Consider the following 22,667-nt stretch of genomic DNA (forward strand, 5'->3'; position numbering starts at 1 on the left):
TTCACTCACATTCACCGACTCTTAGTATTTCACGTTTGTTTCATCTCTCTAGATATACATGTGTATATATCATATATACACATAACCAGAACCCTGCTTTCATATTTAAGACATTTAATATTGATACAATATCATCTAATACACAGTCATATTCAAATTTCCTCAACAGTCCCAATAATGTCCTTTACAGATTTTTTTTTTTAATCCAGGATTCTATCAAGGGTCACATGTTGCATTTGGTTGCCATGTCTCTTATTTTTAGCTGTTTTTAGATCCCTTGTTCTCCATTTTCCACCTCTAGGTGGTATCGAATTTGTATTTCTTCTCCACTGAATCCCTAGTGCCACCTGCCACCCACCCTGAACCCCTCCCGAGTGGACCCAGATGCAGCCTGTAAGCAGAGAAAATTCAGGCAAAGAGCAAGTCTCAATAACAGTCTTTCCCTTCCTTCCATGCCATGACTTAGAGACCAGACATACCATCATGGACCCCGCCTCATCCTTCAGCCCAGTGGGATGTGGGTACCATAACTCACTCACCCACAGACAGCTTCGGCATCTGCTGGCAGGTCCAAACATACACAAGGCCTTGTTAGAATCCAGATGGCAAGCCAATGGCATTACTGAGGGAGAGGACAACAGAAATGACGTAGTTGACCCCTTGATTTTACAGGTAAGGATTTTACCTGAAACATGGGTCAGGTGTCTTTCAGGAATTGGGTATGTGGGTTCCTATCAGAGTGGTCATGCCTATAGAATTGGTGCTTATAATCTTGTCAGAGGGCTTATGCTCTTGTGAGACCTGCTCCACACCTCCCCCCCAAAATTGTAAAAATTAGTTCATTGTTATAAAATGTACCAGAGGCAACATTTGATTCTAATACCTAAATCTGTCAGCTCCCCATAGCTTCCCAGCCCACCCAGAGCTCATCAGCAGATGCATGGCTGAGTGGCAAAGCCACTTCCTTCCTCCTGGCCCAGCCAGAAATTTCAAGCCCCATTTGAGATGTAGCAGTGGGAAATCTCTGGCAGGTGCAGATGACACCATTGCAAGTGCCAGGGCTCTGTGTGGGCTCTTCCTGGGAGGAAGACCCTTCCATCCTATTGGGCGGGAACTCTGACTGCACTTCTGCATCTAGAGGACACTATAACCCTTCATTAGAGACAGAGACTGTAGCAACAAAAAGTAAAACTTGCCAACACCAATTGCAATTGGGGAGGATATAATCTTGGGGAATGTGTACCACCCCGCCCCTGCCTTCCAGCACACAAACATTCACATTCCCCCTTGGATTCGTAATAACATAGTTAATTAGCCCTATTTAAAAGACGCCTGAATCCATAGACTAAAGATCCACATCCATACAAAACTATTGCCAAAGCTTTCGTTTCCTATGAGAAGTACAAGCCTGGACTCACTGGTGCCACCCTTTAGTCCAACTTGCTATAAATTCTACTCGAACAATGGGAGAGCTATTTGCAGACTCTCTGGAGGAACATATCCCAGCCATAAATATTAATGATAATGAACCTGGAAAGGCCAGCTTAATAAAATAGCTGAAAATGCATTTACACATCATTAGCATTACAAGCTCCCAAATCTTCATCACTGAAGAGCAGGACCATCCTGGTAGAGAATGGTGGGAGCCTGTCCAAAGCTCCAGCAGGTACTGCTTCAAAATCCCTTTTACTGGGTACTTTCTGGCTTTTGAGCTCGATTGCCTATCATCTTCAAAAGCAAAAATTACCATGGACTAAGTAAGACTTGGATTCCCCACCCGCTTCCTTAGTCTTTGACAAATTATGATTAACCAACTAGTATGTCTTTGACACAGGGCAAAAGATTCTTTTCTGACATTAGAAAAGAATATACTACCCTTAAATAGGAAACTATAGCATGTTTAGGTGAAATAGACATAGATATTTATTCAAGCAACCAATATGTGGTCTTATATTCCATTTCTTAAAAAAAATTAAAAAAAAAAAAGTAGATCATGTTTGGGGCCATCACAGAACTTTCAGAGTGGTGCTAACATCTCTCACCAGGAGCCTTACAAATGATAAAATAGTATCTGAAATCCTGGGAATCATGGGGCTAAGAGAACTCCCATAATAGGAAATAATCTCTAGTAATGGAAACTCAGGCATCCACATGGCAGTTTGGAATATTCTTAGTATCTTGAATATTTATGCTTAGTAACACTTTTCTGTTTGAAAATTTGGCGTAGAAGCTTGAGTTAGCCATGTACTCAGACATTCCTTGAACACAGAGAAAAGAAGACTGAACGTCTTCCTTCCTCCTGGGTTCTTTGGGAAACCTCCACGTCTTGATTGCCTTCAACATACATGACCTCAGGACTCACTCTCTGAACCCCACCAACCTTAAACATTCCTGTGGCATGCAGAAATGATTTTCAGATTCTCATACTTTGGTCAATTTCACAACATGAGGTGCAATAACGGCACAGTTGGAAGATCATGAGACCTAGAGTCTGACTCTACTACTTATTGGTTAGCAGGGTCCACACAGGGTTCACACAGTTTACTGGCCCACAAATGGGCCCACTTGCAGTGGCCTAGCACTCCAAACTCTACAATACATCATAGATGCCAATTATTATTAATAATAATAGCAATCTCAGCAAAATAAACCAAATTTGCCATAATTGAGCCATTTAATACATCTCACTATGGCCTCTTCTATTATTTAACCACATGCATAAATAGATGTAGAGTTATAATGCTGTTCAGTACATAATTTTGTCTAATTCTTTTGTCATTTAATAAGGATTTCCACATTCCTACCTAGAGGTTTTTCTTAATATCTATATGCAGTTCTGTCAAGTTCATACCTGCCAGAGAACGCCAAAGAGAGATGCTTCCTTGGTACGTAGATTTGGAAGAGAGTCAGAGAAAAGTCCTCCTGTGCCTAGGCTGGTGCACAGGTAATGCCCCTACTTCCACGGGGGAGTAGCAGAAAGAGCCAGTTCTCAGGAGAAAGGAATGCAGCTGCCATGCTTTGTAACACAGCAAGAGCAGAGAATTCATCTCACAGGTTCCCTGCAAATGTTCCAGGTCCTCAATTACATTTTCACCTTTGAGCTTATGAAGCACCCCCGAAGCCTGCTAGTAAGTTTTCCTCTTTTGTGTACAGAAGAGTGGGTTTCATCTATTTCCTGAAACCAGAAAGTCCTTATCTTGCCATGAACCTATATTTGGGCCAGCCCTAACTGCTTTAATCAGACCCAGTCCAGGAGCCCGGTGGCTCCCTGGGAAGTGTATATTAATCAGAGGCCCTGAACAGATGGATTGTGGTCACCCACTCCCTTGCTTCCCTCGTCAGTGCCTCTTTCTAGCTTTGGCTAGGCAAGAGGAGAAACCATTGATGAACTCTTCAGGAGTCAGAGCTGTGGGGGGAAAGATGTACCGACACATCCCTCTCACTGAGGTGCAGCAGCTCTACTTCATTTCCTCCTTGTGAGTGGCCTCTGCCTCTGACATTGGCTGGAAAGAGAACTGGCCACCTGGACTTTGGGCAGGTGCATTCTCAAAGCAGCACTAGAGGTGGCTCCAGGCATCTGGAGTGGAGGAGAGCCATATGAGAGACAACAGGGGTACAGAAGTACAGCACAGACCCACCTAACAACCAACTCTACCCTCGTGCCAGAATTCAGTGTGGAGTCGAGGAAAGGACCCTGCTTTGTAGCCAGACAAGTCTGTCTTTGACTCCTGCCCCCGCCATCAATAATAATAATATTAATAATAATAATGTATTATATTATGATTTTTGGAAGAAGAGGAAGAAAAAGGAGAATGAAAGGGAGGAGGAGGGGAAGAAAAGACAGAAGCAAAAGGACAAGAACAGCAGCGGCTAACTTTTGCTGGTCACTTACTCTGTAACAGGCACATTGGATTTGCACAACAGTCTCATTTTACAGACAAGAACAGCAAGGCTGAGAGAAGTCTCACAACTTGCCTGAGGTTAATCAAGCTTTTAAGTGTCAGAGGATGCATCGCAACCCCAAAGCTTGACTCAGGCACACACTCTTAACCACTCCCTTCCATCGCTGACTCACCAGACCACTGACAAGGAAATTAAAATCGCTGAGCCTTGGAATCCTTACTTGTATAGTAGAGACTATAAAGAAAAAAAAATCATATAAGGCACCTGACACTTAGCAAATGTACAACAAAGGGTCATGGCAATTATCACCATCACCCTCATCAGTACTACATCATCATCACCCTCATCAGTACTACCTGGAGAAGCAGTAAGTGCTGGGAGATGCCCACTATAGCTGTTATGCTATCATTATAAATATGATCAATGTCACAATGTGGATATTTGACAATATTCCATGGAGGTAATCAGATAGAAATCAGCCATCCATCTGGGTCTACAGGATGTCAGACCACCGTCTCCTGCATGGAATGTCATCATATCTGGAATGGCTCAGAGGAGTAATCTCCCCATCAATAGTACATTTACTGTTATGTGTGTTCACCAAGTCTATGCTTTATCACCGCCCCCAATCTGTCTACACTTGTAACCAGTTTGAACCATTCCTTCCTTCCCCCTCCCCATGCTGCCTATACATATAATCAGCTTTTCTATTTAGCCTGGATTGATAAGTCAATTTAATTCATAATACTGATTTTCTGGTCCATACTCACTGGCTACATTCACTCAACAATCCACTCAAGAGAAGTTGTGCATTTGGAAGCCTGTAGAGCTTAAGAACACAAACTCTGTCTTATTACACTCCACTTGCTCAACCTCAGTGCCTAGCAGAAAATCTGACCCAGGGTCTATGGGGTGAATAGTCAATATCTCTATCCCTACCCAGCCCTATCTTAGAAACACTATTCCCTGGATCGTGGGATTGATTCAAAGGGATTCACCAAATCAATGAGCACCTTTAAAGTAGATATAATTAGCTATATCCCCCAAGAATAGTCAAGATGGGATTCTGACCAATTATAATCTTTAGAACTTCTCAGCTCAGATCGCAAAATGAATTAAGACAGGTCATTGACTCTCAAGGGCCTCCTTCTGCATCTGCTCCTGCACAACCTCCTGCTTCCTGAATAGCCCCAAGGAGCTATCTGGAGACTCCCATCAATGCCAGGGGAGTGGATGGCCTGGCTCCTCAGAATATGTTCCAGCGCTTACAGCTGCACCCTCTGTAGGGCAGGGATGGGAGGCTTGTATGGGCAAGTCCCACACCTCTGGGGAATGGGCTGGCGCCAACATCATCATATTACAATGGCCCAAATGGTGCTGTCAGCCAGATCCTTTATCCAACATGACCTTTAAGTTGTTCACAAACTCTGAACCTTTCAGTGGGTATTTGATCATATCTCAGGGAAGTGGGGGGAAAGTGAATGTGAATGTCTCCAAGGGGGGGGAAAAAAGCACAACACCATCCATGATGTCAGGAGCTCAGGAAAGAGGATATTATCTGAACATGTTTACCTGCTCTTGCCCAGCCCAGCAATTTCCGGGAGATGCAAGCAGAGATTAATAACCATTTATGAAATCTCAAATTAATAATAAAAAAAAACAGGCTCCATTTGAGAATTTAAAGGAAAGAGGTGTGCTTCTTAATCAGGGAAACCTTAACCGGGCAGTGCCCATTCTGCAAGCATTTAACCAGGAATTACTTTATGCTAGGCACACTCTGTGCCCAGGAGCAGATGTGGGTGATGTCATCCCTTGCTCCCCCAAAGCTCCTGGCATATAATGGAGATAGGTGTGCAGAATCCATTTTCAGTGCAGTGAGATAATAGGAATCAGTGTAGCCTGTGTGAGGGACGGTGATCATACAGCAGATAAGGGGCTGATAAAGGCGTGGTGTTTCTGGACGGCTGCATTCAGGCAGACATACCTGGGCTGGATGTTAGAGGCAGACTGGGAGTTTGCAATGTTAAGAAGAGGGCAGGAATGATCTGGGCAGAAGGAACTGCAGAGTGAGGTTTATTCTAGGCCAGTGGTTTTGAACCTTGCTTTAGGAATAGCAACCTTCATTCCCACATAACCTTGATCAGAGGTGAGCAAGGCTGTTCCCTCTCCATAAAGCATGTTGGGTTCCTCTTCCATTCTGTTCTCTTCTCCTGTCCTCCACCACCCCCACACATCCACACAATGCTCCTTAGGGGGCTCAGTCCAGCCCAGACCTGCTGAATACAGATCTCCATTTAGGAAGACTCCCAGCAGACTTCTGTTCTCATTAAAGTTTGAGAAGTGCCTGCTCCAAGACACAGAAATCTGTTTCCCCCAACAAGTGCCCCGGGGAAAGGGGTTATGACTGGGCAGGCTTAGCTGTACTCCCGCTCTAATTTTTCTCTTCTTGATGTCTTCCTCCATTGCTAAACCCAAGCCACTCAAAGCTACCGCTAAGAACAACTAGGGAAAGAAGTAAAAGGGTGTCACCCCATTCCCAACTAAAAGAAAGAGACAGAGGGTGCTCTGTAAAATCCAACCAAAGCTGATTCCCCATCTAGGTTTCCCACTCCAAGCACTTGGGGATCCCTGGATACCTTGGGCTTCCAACAAGTCAGTCCAACTAGTTTGCACATGGCAGCTCCATAACCTTCACCTCCACCTGCTCCAACCACTTTCCCTTGGCACTGCCATGTCCATAGGATGATGGTGCTTCTACCAGAACTATGTGTCTTGAACATGACAGATACCTCCGGGAACTACCACACTGGTGGGCACTACCCCCTCACATGCTACCACCATCCCCTCCCATGCCAGGCACAGCTGCAGCACCCACGAGCTCTACTCGGAAGTAACAGAAGGAAATACCTCCCTCCCCTTTCTAGAGTCCTCCTGCTTGGACTCCAAGTGAAGTCACCCTTTCACTTTTTACGACAAGGACCTCACCTGGGTCAGATGGTTCTTCCCATTCAATAATCAAATGGTTCTTCCACACAGAGAAGTGAGTCCCCCCGCCCCTCCCCCCCAGCATATTTTATTATCCCCATTTTCCTGAAAGAAAAAAAAAAAAAAACGAGGCTCACATGAAGTCAGTATCTTGCCCAGAGTGAAACTACTCAACTCAAAGCCCCAGGAGGTCAGAACCCAAGGGTTACTCATCACCACAAGCCCCATGCATGATTCAGAGTCAGCATTTAGTCTATACACAGCATAGAAAGCCTGGATGAAGAATACATGGATTGTGTGTGCTACAATCCACGCTGCCAGTTGGGAGAGGCAAAGGGGCCCGCTCTCTAAATAAGGGCAGATTTATCACTGGACCCTCCACCTCCCAGATGCATGGAACACCTAAAGTCTCTCTCAGACCTCTTCCTTCCCAGCACTTGCCAGAATATAAATTCCCGATTTGGGGATGCAGTTATTACTTCTGTTGCTATCAGTAAGGAAAACAGGCTGTTCTACTCTCAAGATAAGGATAATGGACTCCAACACAGCCAGAAATTCTGTCTCATGTGTTTGTGTATGTGTGTACACATGCGTGTTAAGATCCTGAGGAATACACACCAAGCATTAACTACAGTGATTTCTCAGTGGGCGGGATTATGCTTTATTTTTTTCTCCCTTTTGCCTTTCTTTATCTTCTGTTTCTTTTACTCTTTTCTGCAACTTCAATTTTTACTAAAGTATGATATGAAAAAAAAAAAACAACTAAAGTATGATATGCATTTAAAACCACACATATTGGGGCGCCTGGGCGGCTCGGTCGGTGAAGCATCTGCCTTCGGCTCAGGTCCTGATCCTGGATCCTGGGATGGAGCCCTGCGTCAGGCTCCCTGCTTCTCCCTCTCTGCCTGCTGCTCTGCCTACTTGTGCTCTCTCTCTCTCTCTGTGTGTGTCATATAAATAAATAAATCAAATCTTTTTTAAAAAGCACACATAAGTATCTAGTTCACAATGAATTTTCACTAACTGAACACATCTGTGTAGACAGCACCCAAATAGAACAAAAAACTAAATGCAACCACTCCCTCAAAGTTCCCTTTGGGCTTCCTTCAGGTCTCTAACTAACCCCAAGGAGCACTAAGCACCGGGCTTTTGTCACCAGAGGTTAGTTTTTTCTCTTTGTGTACTTTGTATACACGGAATCTGACTCTTTCGTGTCCAGCTTCTCCCGACCATCCACGGTGAGATTCATCCTTGCTGCGTAGGAGTGGTAAATCACTCATCCTTATCGCTGCTTGTTGCTTTTTTCAAGCATAGAAAATATTACTTATTTTTTTTTTCCCTTTGGTAGCAGGAGGGAGTCAGAAGGGTGGAGCCAGTTCTCTCCTCCTTGCAGGAAGTAGGTCTGTGAAACCAGGTCTGTATCTCAGGGAGATGGTAAAAAGAAGCAAGAAAAGTCAATGTTTTCAGCCAACAGGTCCATCATCACCACGCAGCAGAAAGAACATACGCTTTGAAAGCCTCAGTTCAAATCCTGACCTGGCCGCTAGCCTCTCTAGGAAGCAATGGTTCACTCTTTGAGCCTTGGTTTCATCATCTGTAAAATGGGAAATCTTAATTGTTCCCTGTAGCAGACACTGCTGACTTCCACCCAGATCTCCTTGAAGACTTTATTACCATTTCTGTGTCCTCTTCTGCTGGCCTGCGAGGCGGGGTTTGCTTCCACCCGCCCTGGGGTTACAGAAGCCACTTTGTAGGCGCACACAGGAGAGAACACTTAGTACCTGGGCATTTGCTCACGCTGACCATTAGGGCCCTTGGGCAGTGAGTGCTGGATGCAGGGGCATGGAAGTCCAGCTCCTGTGCACCCAGGGGAGGTACACCTCACCCTCCAGAGGCCCCTGCAGCAGACTGCAGGCCCCCCAAATGGTCTTGGCCTGAAATCCCACCTTTGCCGGGCAACCTCCCCTTCCCCTCCCCCCAGCTCCCTCCCTCCCTGCTGGTTCCCCATGAGCTCCTCCTGAATTATTCACATGCACAGGAATTCTTGTAGGGGGCCCAAGTCTAGGAAACCTGCCTTCAGACACCTGAAGGAACATTGTGAGGTATACATGAATAATTGCATATAAACCACCTGCACCCGAGAGGTACTGGCACCTGTTAAATCTCTCCCTCGGGTCAGCCGCCAGCTGGCCTTGCTGTGTGGCCACACACCTTGAATCCTAAAATTCCTGGGGTTAGAAGGAACCATAAATGTCCAGGACTCCTAGAGTCCTGAATTACCTCAAATCGCTGCCATCTCTCCCTGAAGAGTATTACAGTGGCCTCTAAATGCAATAACCAGAGACAGCAGAACCGCCCCCATCCAGAAGCCCAGCTTTATTGTGCTACAATCAGCATGGGCATCTTGAATGGAGATAAAGCTGTGCAGAGCGGATATTAAAGCCCCCCGGCGGCGCTGAGCTTCCCCAGATAGGAGGCCAGATTCCCCACCAACTGCTCCACAGCATCTGCACCCCCTTGACCCCATGCTGGCCGGTAGGGAAGGCGGCTGTGTCCTTGGGCAGTGGTGGGCAGCCCTGTGTGTTAGCATTCACTTCTCCTGAGAAGGTGGGGGCGGGTGTCTTCCTGTACCATAAACCAAGAAGTGCAAAAGGATATTTAAAAAGAGAGAGAGGGAAAAACAAACAAACAAACAAACAAAAAAACAAAACAAAACAAAAAAAACATGGCATGCATAGAATTATCCTCTCTTTGGAAAAAAAAATTCATTGTTTCTGAATAAATCCACGGCGTTGATCTGTATTCGGAGAATACTTTAGATTCACTCCCCTCAACAGGATGGGATTGTGGGAGCCAGATATTGACAAGGGGTAGGTGTTTATTTGTTTGTTTGTTTGTTTGTTTTAAGGGGTAGGTGTTTAATGTTAACAGTGGCTGTTTACATGCCAGACACTACTTTAAATATTTAACAGTCTTTGAAGATGTATGTTTACCTTTGATTTACAGATGAGGAAACAGAGACCCCCAAAAAATAAGCGGCCTGTCCTGATCCCCACAGCTGGCAGTGATAGGGCTGAGGAGCCTCCAAGGCTGGGTTCTCAAGCAGAGCTATTGCCAGGGACTTAGGTACAAAGGATGTTTTAGTTTCCTAGGGCTGTTGTAACAAAGTACCACAAACCGGGTGGCTTAAGACAACAGAAATTATTCTCTTGCAGCTCTGGAGGCTAAAACCCTTCTTTGTCTCCTCCTGGTTGCTGGTGGTGGCTGGCAATCTTTGGGGTTCCTGGGTTTGTAGCTGTGTCACTCCAATCTCTGCTCCTGCCATCATGTGGCTTTTCTTCCCTGCATGTGACTCTGTCTCTGCCTTCTTCTCTTCGTAAAAGGACATCTGTCATACTAGATGAAGGGCACACCCTGCTCCAGTATGCTGTCATCCTAAATAGTTGCAGCTGCAATGACCCTTTGATCAAATAAAGTCATATTCTGAGGTATTAGGGGTTAGTACTTCAATGTATCTTTTTGGGGGACAGAATTCAACTCCCAGCAGAGGACTAGCAGGCAGAAACTCCGTTTCTAAACAAGGAGATTCTGACAGAGTAGGGGGAGGCTTAGCCTTCTCCCGCACTCAGGGACCCGGGGATGGACACTTAGTGTCTTTGATCCTGAGGCAACATCTCCATTTGGTCCACCTGCTACTAAGGAGATGGCCCTGGAGGAAAAGACCAGCTCACCGCTGCACTGCAGCAGGAATGAGTAAGAATATGGGGAAGGGAGGGTGGATCTCTAAAATGCGGCGCTTTCACTCAGGAGAAAGCTCTACAAACATGCTCTGGTTAAGACTCTACTCTTATGAAAAAAATTTGCATTAAATCGAGACAAGCCTTCTCAATTGCAAGCACAGAAACAAACTCTGGATGGACTTGAGCTTTTAAAAGGGAATCTATTTTAATGATAGGGTCTAACTCACACGATACCTGGGAAGGCTGGTGGACCCAGTGGAAATAACAGGAATAAGGGAGTCTGAGAGGAAGACAGGACTGCATTCAGAATCAGAGCCAGCCCAGTGAGGACACTGGTGCCACTGCCAGGCTGCCCACAGGCCTGGGACATCACTGCTGAGGCCACCACAGCTACCAGCAAAGATCTTCCACTGTCCCTGTTTTTTGAGGGCCACTAGTTCCAGATTTAAGTCATTGGTTGAGCTAACACACACATTGAAGGCTTGGCTGCAAAAGACTCTGGGAAAGCATGTTTCTAGTTGTTTGTTTGGGTTTTTTTTCTTAGCTTTAAAAGAGAGAGATGGCCTCTGCCTCCTATAATAAACCATATACCAAGGAATCCCACATAAATGAGAAGGAGGTTCAAATGGTGAGCAAACAGTGGAAAGTAACTCTTAGGTAAGATAAAAACTGCTTCTTGAGGAGCAAAGGTAGGATGGGGATGGCAGAGCCAAAGCTAGAAATGGAGCTCATGGCTCACAGACTTGAGATATTGGTGTCAGAAGCTTCTGAGAGGCCACAGACACAGAAAGTAGCATAGAGATTGCCAGGGGCTGCAGATGAGAGGTGGGAGTGGCTGCTCATGGGCACAGGGTTTCTTTTTAAGGCGAGGAAAATATTTTGGAATTAGTGATGATCATCATACCACCAAAGCGTATACTTTTAATAGGGTGTATTTTATGTTATGTGAACTATATCTCAATTAAAAAAAGAAGTCTCAGAGAGAGATCCAGGCCACTCAAATTTACAGGAGGAAGAGGTGTCCTGGTTATAGAAAAATAGTGGGATGGGCACTGGGGCATGTGTATATGGAAAGAGGTGCATTCTCTCAATTTTTCCCATGACGGTAACACAATGTGATAGACGTCGATCTGGGGAAATGGAGCGGAGTGGGCCAAATATGTCAGTGGTCCCAAACATCCCATTTTCCTCTTGGAAAATACTCCACCTCTCTGCTCATGATGGATCACCATGAAGACACACATTCCCGCTATTTCTGCTCAGGATTACACAAATATAAAGCCCAGTGGTGGTGATGGTTTTCCACTTGAGATGGAAACTTTTTTTCTAACGAACTCATTTGGGGGCAGTAGAGGGTGAGTAATATAGAATTAGAATATGGATTATATCCTAAATGCCCTAGACCATAAATACCATGTACCACCCCCACTGAATCCTCTCCCCAATTATGCAGGGGTGGTGGTGGTGGTTATTACCTCCCTCTTCCAGGTGCAAAAAAAAATTTTTTTAAATGAGCCACAGACAAACTAGATGATTGGTATCTAGGTTTAAAGCCCTGCTTCCTTCACCAGCATGGCTTTCTTGAGTATATTTAAGCAGGAATATAACCTTCTATGAGGGTAACTGAGGTTGCAGGCAGGCAAGGCACCCAGGAAAGGCAGCAGAGGAGTAGCTACTGGAGACAACAAATGAATTTTAAGAACAGGAGTGTTTAATTTTCAACGTTTAATGTTGTGGGCTGTGCCTCCTCAAACCCTTAGCCAAGTCCACTGTACAAAGGCCCTGGGTGAGCAAGGAATTTTTTTTTTTTTTTTTTTTTTTTTTGGCAAGGACCGGTTGATTGGTTGATAAAAGAAGTTTCCCATTTGGATCCATGCTGGCAGAAATAAAGCAACAGAGATAAGATTTAGAGATCGGGACTTTCTAACAGAAGGCAGAAATCTGATCGAAATTTGAACCTGAGGTTGTAAAAATGCCTTGGAATTAACAGGCATTGCAGCTGACTATAACTAGATCTTAGGGGACAGGGAACCCCCTTTGCTATTAAGATTTCACACTTATTAACCCTCAGACTCTGAGCACTTTCAGATTAGGATAAAAATTTGAACTGATCTTTGTAGTGCTGCTGTCTAACGCATGGTAGGGACTCAATAAAAGTTTGCTGAATGAATATGTTCAGGGATAAGGCCCCACATGAATAGGTCGTTGCATAAGTCAGAAACCATATTTGCCTACAAGCAAAAGAAGTTGATTTCAGTGTTTAAATGGGTAAGAAGTCTGAAGGTGAGCAGATGCAGTCTAAAGTCACAGTGCCACACACATGGTTCTACTGTTCTGTTCTTGCATCTTTATCATACACCTTCATGGACGCAAGATGGCTGCTGTGCCTCCGGACATCACGCCCTCATCTAGAGGAAGAAGAAGGGAATGACAAGTGGTTTTTCTCTGAGCCAGGCATTAGTTGAGAAGGAACTAAAGTTCCTTTTCCGGGAACTTCTGTCTGCATTTCACTTGCCAGAACTGCCTACAAGTAGTGCTTGGAATTCAACTAGAAGAGAAGAGAGTTAAATAAATAGATGATTAGAGCCAGATACAGTTTCAGCGGGGAATGGGGGGAGGTGTCTCCCTTCTCATTCTTTTCAACCAAACTGGGAATCTACTTGAAATTTGAGCATTGTTCACATCACTCAGAGAGTGATAATTGCTATGAAAGAGAATGGCAGAGGCCTGCACACAAGGAAACCGTGGCCTGGACAGATGAAGTTGCCCAAAGGTGCACAGCTGCGGCTCAAAACCAACTCCAGGGGTCTTCGAAGCTCAGTGTCTTTCTGTCCCCTTCCTGGGCCGGGCTCATGGGATTCTCAGGGCCTGGGAGAGGGTGGCCTGGGAGGAAGACATAAGCAGGCCCTCATTCCCTTGTTGGCTTGTCCTCCAGGCTCTGTCCTGTGAGATGGTGCGTGCGCTTTCTCAGGGGCCAGGCCAAGCCAGGCCTTGCTGGCATCGTGCACCGTCTGGCGGAGAAGTCTTACATCAAACAAATCAAAGCCTCTCAGCTCTGCAGCCTGCTCGTGCCTCGCAGCCAGGGATGGAGGGATGCTGCTGGGGCCACTGGGACTCTGAGTCATCAGCAGGGGCTGGCAGCACTGAATCCCGCCGCAGATCCAGTGGGGGCGCCCGTGCTCTCAGAGAGCAGGGTCTGGACTGGGTGGGAGCCCGAGTTAGGGAGGACTCTTGTGGCCTCCCCCTCACCCCCTGCCATGGTGGCTCGGTCAGGGACCTGGTCCCTCTGCCAGCCTTTCCCCAAGTCACAATACTGCTGTATGAGAGCGTAAGGCGCTCAGAGGGTGGGGGGACTGCCTCTCCCGTGACTCATTCCAGACCCAGCGTCAGCAGGAGAGGGGGTGGAGGGTGAACGCAAGAGCAGCCTTTCCAACCCTGTCTGTGCTGCGTGTGACCAGCCACAAGAAATACAGAGGCCATCACAGCCTGGCACACCCACCCATGGATGTGCACACAAAATGGAAACAAATCTGCACCAAGCATCCTTATCTTGGCTACAAGCAATACCCTGTGCTACGTTTTATTCTGTCCTGTTTTCTTTCTTTTTTTTCCCCCTTTTTTTCCAAATGTTGGTTCTGACCCACAGAAATGATGTCAAGGATCCATGCGAGGGAAACCTGCAGTTAGAATTTCGGTGGCTTAGTACTCGAGCTTCGCAAGACAATTGAACTGGGTTTGAACTTGCTGGCATGTGAATCCAGCCAAGTGACTTAGCCTCTGGCATCCGGCCACTTTTCTTAACCACTAACACCAGGATCCAAGTTCCCGGCCTGCCTTCTGGACCACAGCATGGCCTCCTGATGGGTCTCCCTAAAATGCACCCTGAAACCCCCTCCTCACACATTCCATGTGTAGCCTGCGGCACATTTATAAGGGTGGGCATGCCAGCCCTTGCTCAATGCCTTCATGCTTTCCCTTTGATCTCCCAGTAAAGACAAACCTTCTACCTTGGCTGACAAGCCAACAAAGCCTGAGTGGTTTGGCTCCTGCCCATCTGTCCCATCTCCCACCTCTCCTACCCCTCCCCACCTTAACCCCATCCCTACCCTACCCTCCCTCCCCCTCCTCACATCCCCTTCCTACCCATTCTCTGTCTCCGGCCCACATTGATTCCTCCTGAGGCCCTTGTCAATGTCCTCACTATGCTGCCTCTTGCCACAGGGCCTTTGCATGTGCTCCCCTCCCACCCCCCTTTCCCTGGTTCACTCCTACCTATTTGTCCTTCAGATCTCAACTCAAAATCACTTCCTCTGAGAAGCCTTCCTGGACTTCCTAAGCTAAGTCAAACCCCCCAGATATCCCTTCTGGACTCCACTCCCCACCCCTATAGAAGTTATCAGGGTTGCAGTTTTACACTATTTAGAGAGTCATTGGGTTAAACCATTAGACCCCACACCAGGACTTCTCAGTCCACTGGTCATTGGAATCAACTAGAGCCATTTCAAACAGCACAGAAGCCTGACTCCCCCAACTCTCTCATCACATCAACTCCCACCCCATTCCAACTCAGTTGCTCTGGGGCATGACTGACTCGACATCAGCACTTTCTACCAGGGAGGAGAACCGCTGGGCTTGACTTTCAGCTGCATGATGGGAGGCATGAGGTCAGCTCTCCACCCCACTGTATGCCCCAGTGCCTAGCTCTGCTTCTGTGTTTGTGGTAGACAAGAAGGGAGAGGAGAAAAGAGAGGGGAAGGAAGGCTGGAAGGATGAAGGAAGAGAAGAAAGGGGAGAGACTTCTTAAGGAGCCTCAGACCTGGCTCGTCTCAGGACCAGCCCCTGGGAGGTTCTAAGGGTCTGCCGGGGAACTGAGCAGGTTCTAAGGGTCTGCCAGGGAACTGACACCCTGAAGACTTGTGCTCTTGTCCCAGCTCACTGGCCCTGCAGCCTCCCCGAAAGCAGAGAGGGTGTCTCTTACAGGTGGTATCACAGTGCAGGTCAGGCATGAGGGGTGGATGGGTAAGTGGGTGCAGAGCTTGGAGCAGCTGGAGGAGAGGAGGGATTTTGCCTCCACCCCCCTCTGACCTCATGTGATGGGCACAGCAGCACTGACCCTGTGTCAGATCCTGCCCCAAGCCTGTGGGGCTGGCAGGGCAGCAGAACTGCCGGCTAGGGACAGAGCCAGCCCCTCCACTAGGGGTGCTAGGGCTAGAGCACGACAGTCCTCATCATCCTGAGGCTTGCGGTGTGGTGGGGAAGGAACATGCCCAAACTATGAGAACCAATGAATTAACGTATTAGAGCTGTGCAAATGCTACCGAGGGAAGAGTAAGGAGCATGGGCTGTGGCGCCCCTGGGACCTAGGCCTGAAGCACACCTTCCAGCTATGGGATCCCCCTTCCCAGTCTCAGATTTCCTAACTGTAAGATGGAGATAGTACATCCGCATCAAGCTATTTGTGGGGCCAAAATGGGATAACATCTAAAGCACTTAGCACTCTCCTGGCCTGGAGTGAGTGCCCCATTACAGTGAGGCGTCATCTCTATTCCCAAGGGAGATGTGGAAAGGCCTAGAAACAGGGCGGGGTGGGTACTGAGGAGGCATGGTCAGCTCTGTGGTTTGGGAGCATGGTTCCTGGGCTGGTTCCTCCTCTGCTACATCTTTTAAAAAGTCCATTACCTTCTGCATCTCTTGAAACTTTGTTCATTGCGGGCGGGGTGGGGGGGTGTCTCATCACAACCCGTGGTTAAACTCTGTCTGTGGCTGGTGACTCTCACGTTTATAGCACCACCCCTGGCCTCCACCTTCAAGGCTGGGCTCATTCATCCTACTGACTACTTGATATTTCCACTCGACTGTCTAGTGAGCATCTCAATACAGACTCAGCCAAGAGAACCCCCTGGTCGGCCCCCACCCCAAGGCTACTGCCTTCCCATCTCAGGAGAGGACCCTCCTTGATTCCTTGCTTTTCTTCACAGCCCACAGCCCCTCCATCAACGAGCCCTATCAGTTCTGCCTCAGAAAGAGCCCCTAGTCTGCTCACTTCTCCTCACCCCACTGGCACCACCCCAGCGTCCCTCATGGCTCGCTTCCTGTGGTCAGCAGGATGGCCCCAGAGATGCCCACGTCCCAATCCCTGGAGCCTATGGATGTGCTACCTGACATGGCCAAAGGGACTCTGCAGATGTGATGCAGTTAGGGATCCTGGGATGGGGAGATAGAGACCTGGGTTGTCTGGGTGGGTCCCACATCATCAGGAGAGTCCTCACAAGAGAGAGGCACAAGGGTCAGAGTCAGAGAAGGAAATGTCAGGGGAGGGATTTGAAGATGCTACAGTGCCAGCTTTTAAGACGCCAAAGAGGCCCTGAGCCAACAAATGCAGGTGGCTTCCAGAAACCGGGAAAGAAAGGCAAGGGACAGGGTCTCCTTAAAAGTCTCCAGAAGAACCAGCCCTGCCTTCACCCTGATTTCACCGAGTAAGACACATATGGGACCTCTGACCTCCGAACAGTGGGATAATAAATTTGTGGTGTTTGTTACAGCAGCAAAAGGACCCTAATGCACCTCCTCACTGTTAACCCCTGGCTGACAGGGATCCCAGGATCCCTCTGCTCCCTTTGTCCACTCTCTAGGTGGCAGCCACCGGGGCTTCCACCGGCACATATCAGATCAGATCATACCATCTGTATGTCCTACCCCCAATGGCGTCCGTTGTACTGAGAATAGAATTTCACCTCTTTATCGTAGGCCAAGAAGCCCTTCAATTCCTGGCCCCTGCCGGTCTCTCTGGCCACCTCGTCCTTCCTGGGGCCCCCACATCTCCAGGCTCTACTTCACTCCAGACACCTTTCTGTTCCTTGCATAATTCAAATTCATTGCCAGCTCAAGGCATTTGCTCTGCCGTTTCTTCTCCAAGCAAACTTTTGTCATTTTGTCATTAAGGGCTTGTCCCATAGGTCTTCTCTGATGACACCCACATATTGAAGAAAGGCTTCTCACCTTAGCAAATCTCAGTCATATTCCATTTTATTTTCCTCCCAGCATTCATTGGTAACGCAAATTATCTTGTTCATTCAATTTTTTTTTTTTTGCCTACAATTGTGTCGTTGTAGGAGGCGACTTGTTTTTTTGTCTCCCCTCTACATCCCCCAAAATGTCATCTCTGTGGGAGTTACTAATCGTCTAATTGTTTCTCACTGCTCTGGCACTGTAAGGATGGCTGGGGTAGAGCAGTACTCAACATCTGTCTGTTCTAGTGTCTGGATGAATGAATGAATGAATGAATGAATGAATGAATGAGGAAATGAACGAATGAACAGCGCAGGGGTTGGCAGAGTCAGTGCTCAATAAAGGATTATTTAATATTATCCTTATCATGATGCTCACCAGCAGAAAGCTTGTTGCTAATAAGGGAGCCCCGCACACATGTGTGGCATCCTCATTAACTTCGTTAGCCCCCTCTAGGGGGATAGCTAGCTGTGATAGCTTTGAGGTTCAGCAACCCCCAAGAGTCAGGTTGGAAGCCCCAGGGACTTGTGATGGGGTGCACAAAGTCTAGGCTGGCAGAGACCCTGTCTGGTGGCCAGATGTGAGGGCAGAAACTTCCGTGGGGGAGATACTAGTGTTTTCACAAGTGTTAAGTCAGAGAGGCAACAAATGTCCACTCTCAGCATGTGGGGACAACGCATGTGCACACACACACACACACACACACACAGAGCAGCCCCACCAGGGCCCTGCCAGGCAGACCCAGCAAATGAGGAACCTCTCGGGGTGGATTTGCAGACACCTCCCCCGGGCACCGTCTGGAGCGACCCTCCTATCATTAATACCCCATGCAGCTGAGCACATGCTTTTTATTGGGAGGGGCATAAATAAACAGCAACAGGAGCCTTGAAAGAAATGACCCCCAGAGGAAACCTGATCCTCAGGCAATTAGAGCCCTTCTGTTCTGGTAATTGCCAGCTGAACCAGTGAGCCGGTTGCCAATCCTCAAAAGGCGCCGGCGCAGGCCACCCCAGGCTCATCGCGCCCCGCCCGCGCTGGCGGGGAGGTGAGCGGCGACGGGCTCCCCTCTGGGCTCCAAGGGCACCTGTGCCATCTGCAGCGATCGGGATGAGTACGGCTTGGCAGGGGCTCTCACCTGGAGGGGGGCACGTTTTACCCCCCAGGAAAGTTCGCAAAGTCTGGAGACCTCTCTGGTAGTTCCAACCTGGATTTAGGAGAGGCCAACGACGCTCACCACCCCGCGATGCACAGGCCAGCCCCGCCGCACACTACTGCCCGGCGGCGGACTCTGGGCTGGGGCCGAGGTTCTGATACGGCCCGGCCGCTCCCCGGGCGCCAAACGCTCTGTCAAACACACACCTCAATCATCGAACTCTAAAAACATCATTATGAGGTTTAATTACCGCCCTCATGTTGCAGATAGGAAAACTGAAACTTAAAGTGGCTTTTACAAACTTCAAGCAACTTGATCAAGATTTCCTTGCTGGTCAGCACAGACCCAGACTCCAAAGTTGAATTGGTACCACAAAGCCTGAGCTTTCTCCTCCAAGCTGGACCATCATCCCTGCCAAACAACCCCCACCCTGCGCCAGTCACTCTCACATAAGCATCCTCCCGGCCCCACAGAAAGTGTGACGCGGGGAGCAAAGCAGGACCTTTGGCTTCCTATACACCTGCTCTGCCATTTCACCTTCTATGCAACCTTGGCCGTGTTAGTTAATCTTTCTCGGCCTCAGTTTCCTCGTCTGTAAAACGGGCTGATGATGTGGCTCATCAGAGGGTTTTTACAATATTGTATGGAAACATCTTTAAACAGTTCCTAGTTCAGCTAGGACCTCAACAAACAGTAGCTATGATTACGGCTGCCACTATTAGCTTTGGAATTCAGAGCCACAGACGTGCCGATTTTCATTAGAGAAGGGGGAGTGGTGAGGGGTGAGCAGAGTAAGCCGAGGGTGGAGGGTAGGAAGGAAGAAGATTAGGGGGTAGAGGGAGCCCGTTGCTATGACTCCCAGGACTCTTATCCCTAACTCTCCTCTGTACTCCTTCCTTTGGGGGAAAGTGTTGTATTTTGTTTACTGGTGAAGGTATGATTGATTCTGACTCACCAGATACCCAAACCTTTAAAAATAGTTCTAAAAATAGGGGGGGAGGAGCAAGATGGCGGAAGAGTAGGGTCTCCAAATCACCTGTCTCCACCAAACTACCTAGAAAACCTTCAAATTATCCTGAAAATCTACGAATTCGGCCTGAGAATTAAAGAGAGACCAGCTGGAATGCTACAGTGAGAAGAGTTCGCGCTTCTATCAAGGTAGGAAGACGGGGAAAAAGAAATAAAGGAACAAAGGCCTCCAAGGGGGAGGGGCCCAGGAGGAGCCGGGCTGAGGCCGGGGCGAGTGTCCCCAGGACAGGAGAGCCCCGTCCCGGAGGAGCAGGAGCTGCACCGACCTTCCCGGGGGAAAGGGGCTCGCGGGGAGTTGGAGCAGGACCCAGGAGGGCGGGGATGCCCTCGGGCTCCCGGGGACACTAACAGCAACTGCGCGCCCAGGAGAGTGCGCCGAGCTCCCTAAGGGCTGCAGCGCGCACGGCGGGACCCGGCGGGACCCGGAGCAGCTGAAGGGGCTCGGGCGGCGGCTCCGCGGAGGGGGCTGCGCGGCCCCGGGAGCAGCTCGGAGGGGCTCGGGCAGAGGAAGAGGCTCCGTGCGGAGGGGGCTGCGCGGTTCCAGGAGCAGCTCGGCGGGGCTCGGGCGGCGGCTCCGCGGAGGGGGCTGCGCGGCCCGGGAGCGCGAATCCAACAGCGCAGGCTCCGGAGCACAGGGCGCCGGGACACAGCCCAGGATCCCGCCTCCCCCGGGACAGGCAGAGGCCGGGAGGGCCCAGGACAGCGAGGACGCTCCTGCCCCAGCTGAGCAGATCAGCGGCCCCGCCCCGGAGCCTCCAGGCCCTGCAGACGGAGTTCCTGCGGGAGCTGAATCCAGGTTTCCAGAGCTGCCCCGCCACTGGGGCTGTTCCTCCTGCGGCCTCACGGGGTAAACAACCCCCACCGAGCCCTGCACCAGGCAGGGGCACAGCAGCTCCCCCAACTGCTAACACCTGAAAATCAGCACAACAGGCCCCTCCCCCAGAACACCAGCTAGACGGACAACTTCCAGGAGAAGCCAAGGGACTTAAAGTACACAGAATCAGAAGATACTCCCCGGTGGTTCTTTTTTTGTTTGTTTGTTTTTGTTTTTGTTTTTGTTTTTGTTTTTGTTTTGTTTTGCTTTTTGATTTGTTTCCCTCCCCCACCCCCTTTTTTTTCTCCTTTCTTTTTCTTTCTCTTTTTTTTCTTTTTTTTTTTTTTCGTTTTTTTTTTTCTTTTTCTTCCCTTTTTTTTCTGTTTCTCTTTTCTTTCCTTCTTTCTCTCCTCTCTTTTTCTCTTTTTCCCAATACAACTTGCTTTTGGCCACTCTGCACTGAGCAAAATGACTAGAAGGAAAACCTCACCTCAAAAGAAAGAATCAGAAACAGTCCTCTCTCCCACAGAGTTACAAAATCTGGATTACAATTCAATGTCAGAAAGCCAATTCAGAAGCACTATTATACAGCTACTGGTGGCTCTAGAAAAAAGTATAAAGGACTCAAGAGACTTCATGACTGCAGAATTTAGAGCTAATCAGGCAGAAATTAAAAATCAATTGAATGAGATGCAATCCAAACTAGAAGTCCTAACGACGAGGGTTAACGAGGTGGAAGAACGAGTGAGTGACCTAGAAGACAAGTTGATAGCAAAGAGGGAAACTGAGGAAAAAAGAGACAAACAATTAAAAGACCATGAAGATAGATTAAGGGAAATAAACGACAGCCTGAGGAAGAAAAACCTACGTTTAATTGGGGTTCCCGAGGGCGCCGAAAGGGACAGAGGGCCAGAATATGTATTTGAACAAATTCTAGCTGAAAACTTTCCTAATCTGGGAAGGGAAACAGGCATTCAGATCCAGGAAATAGAGAGATCCCCCCCTAAAATCAATAAAAACCGTTCAACACCTCGACATTTAATTGTGAAGCTTGCAAATTCCAAAGATAAGGAAAAGATCCTTAAAGCAGCAAGAGACAAGAAATCCCTGACTTTTATGGGGAGGAGTATTAGGGTAACAGCAGACCTCTCCACAGAGACCTGGCAGGCCAGAAAGGGCTGGCAGGATATATTCAGGGTCCTAAATGAGAAGAACATGCAACCAAGAATACTTTATCCAGCAAGGCTCTCATTCAAAATGGAAGGAGAGATAAAGAGCTTCCAAGACAGGCAGCAACTAAAAGAATATGTGACCTCCAAACCAGCTCTGCAAGAAATTTTAAGGGGGCCTCTTAAAATTCCCCTTTAAGAAGAAGTTCAGTGGAACAGTCCACAAAAACAAAGACTGAATAGATATCATGATGACACTAAACTCATATCTCTCAATAGTAACTCTGAATGTGAACGGGCTTAATGACCCCATCAAAAGGCGCAGGGTTTCAGACTGGATAAAAAAGCAGGACCCATCTATTTGCTGTCTACAAGAGACTCATTTTAGACAGAAGGACACCTACAGCCTGAAAATAAAAGGTTGGAGAACCATTTACCATTCGAATGGTCCTCAAAAGAAAGCAGGGGTAGCCATCCTTATATCAGATAAACTAAAATTTACCCCAAAGACTGTAGTGAGAGATGAAGAGGGACACTATATCATACTTAAAGGATCTATTCAACAAGAGGACTTAACAATCCTCAATATATATGCTCCGAATGTGGGAGCTGCCAAATATATAAATCAATTATTAACCAAAGTGAAGAAATACTTAGATAATAATACACTTATACTTGGTGACTTCAATCTAGCTCTTTCTATACTCGATAGGTCTTCTAAGCAAAACATCTCCAAAGAAACGAGAGCTTTAAATGATACACTGGACCAGATGGATTTCACAGATATCTACAGAACTTTACATCCAAACTCAACTGAATACACATTCTTCTCAAGCGCACATGGAACTTTCTCCAGAATAGACCAC

Source organism: Canis lupus, chromosome 3, assembly GCF_048164855.1.
Source record: "Canis lupus baileyi chromosome 3, mCanLup2.hap1, whole genome shotgun sequence".
In the NCBI taxonomy this organism is placed as follows: Eukaryota; Metazoa; Chordata; class Mammalia; order Carnivora; family Canidae; genus Canis; species Canis lupus.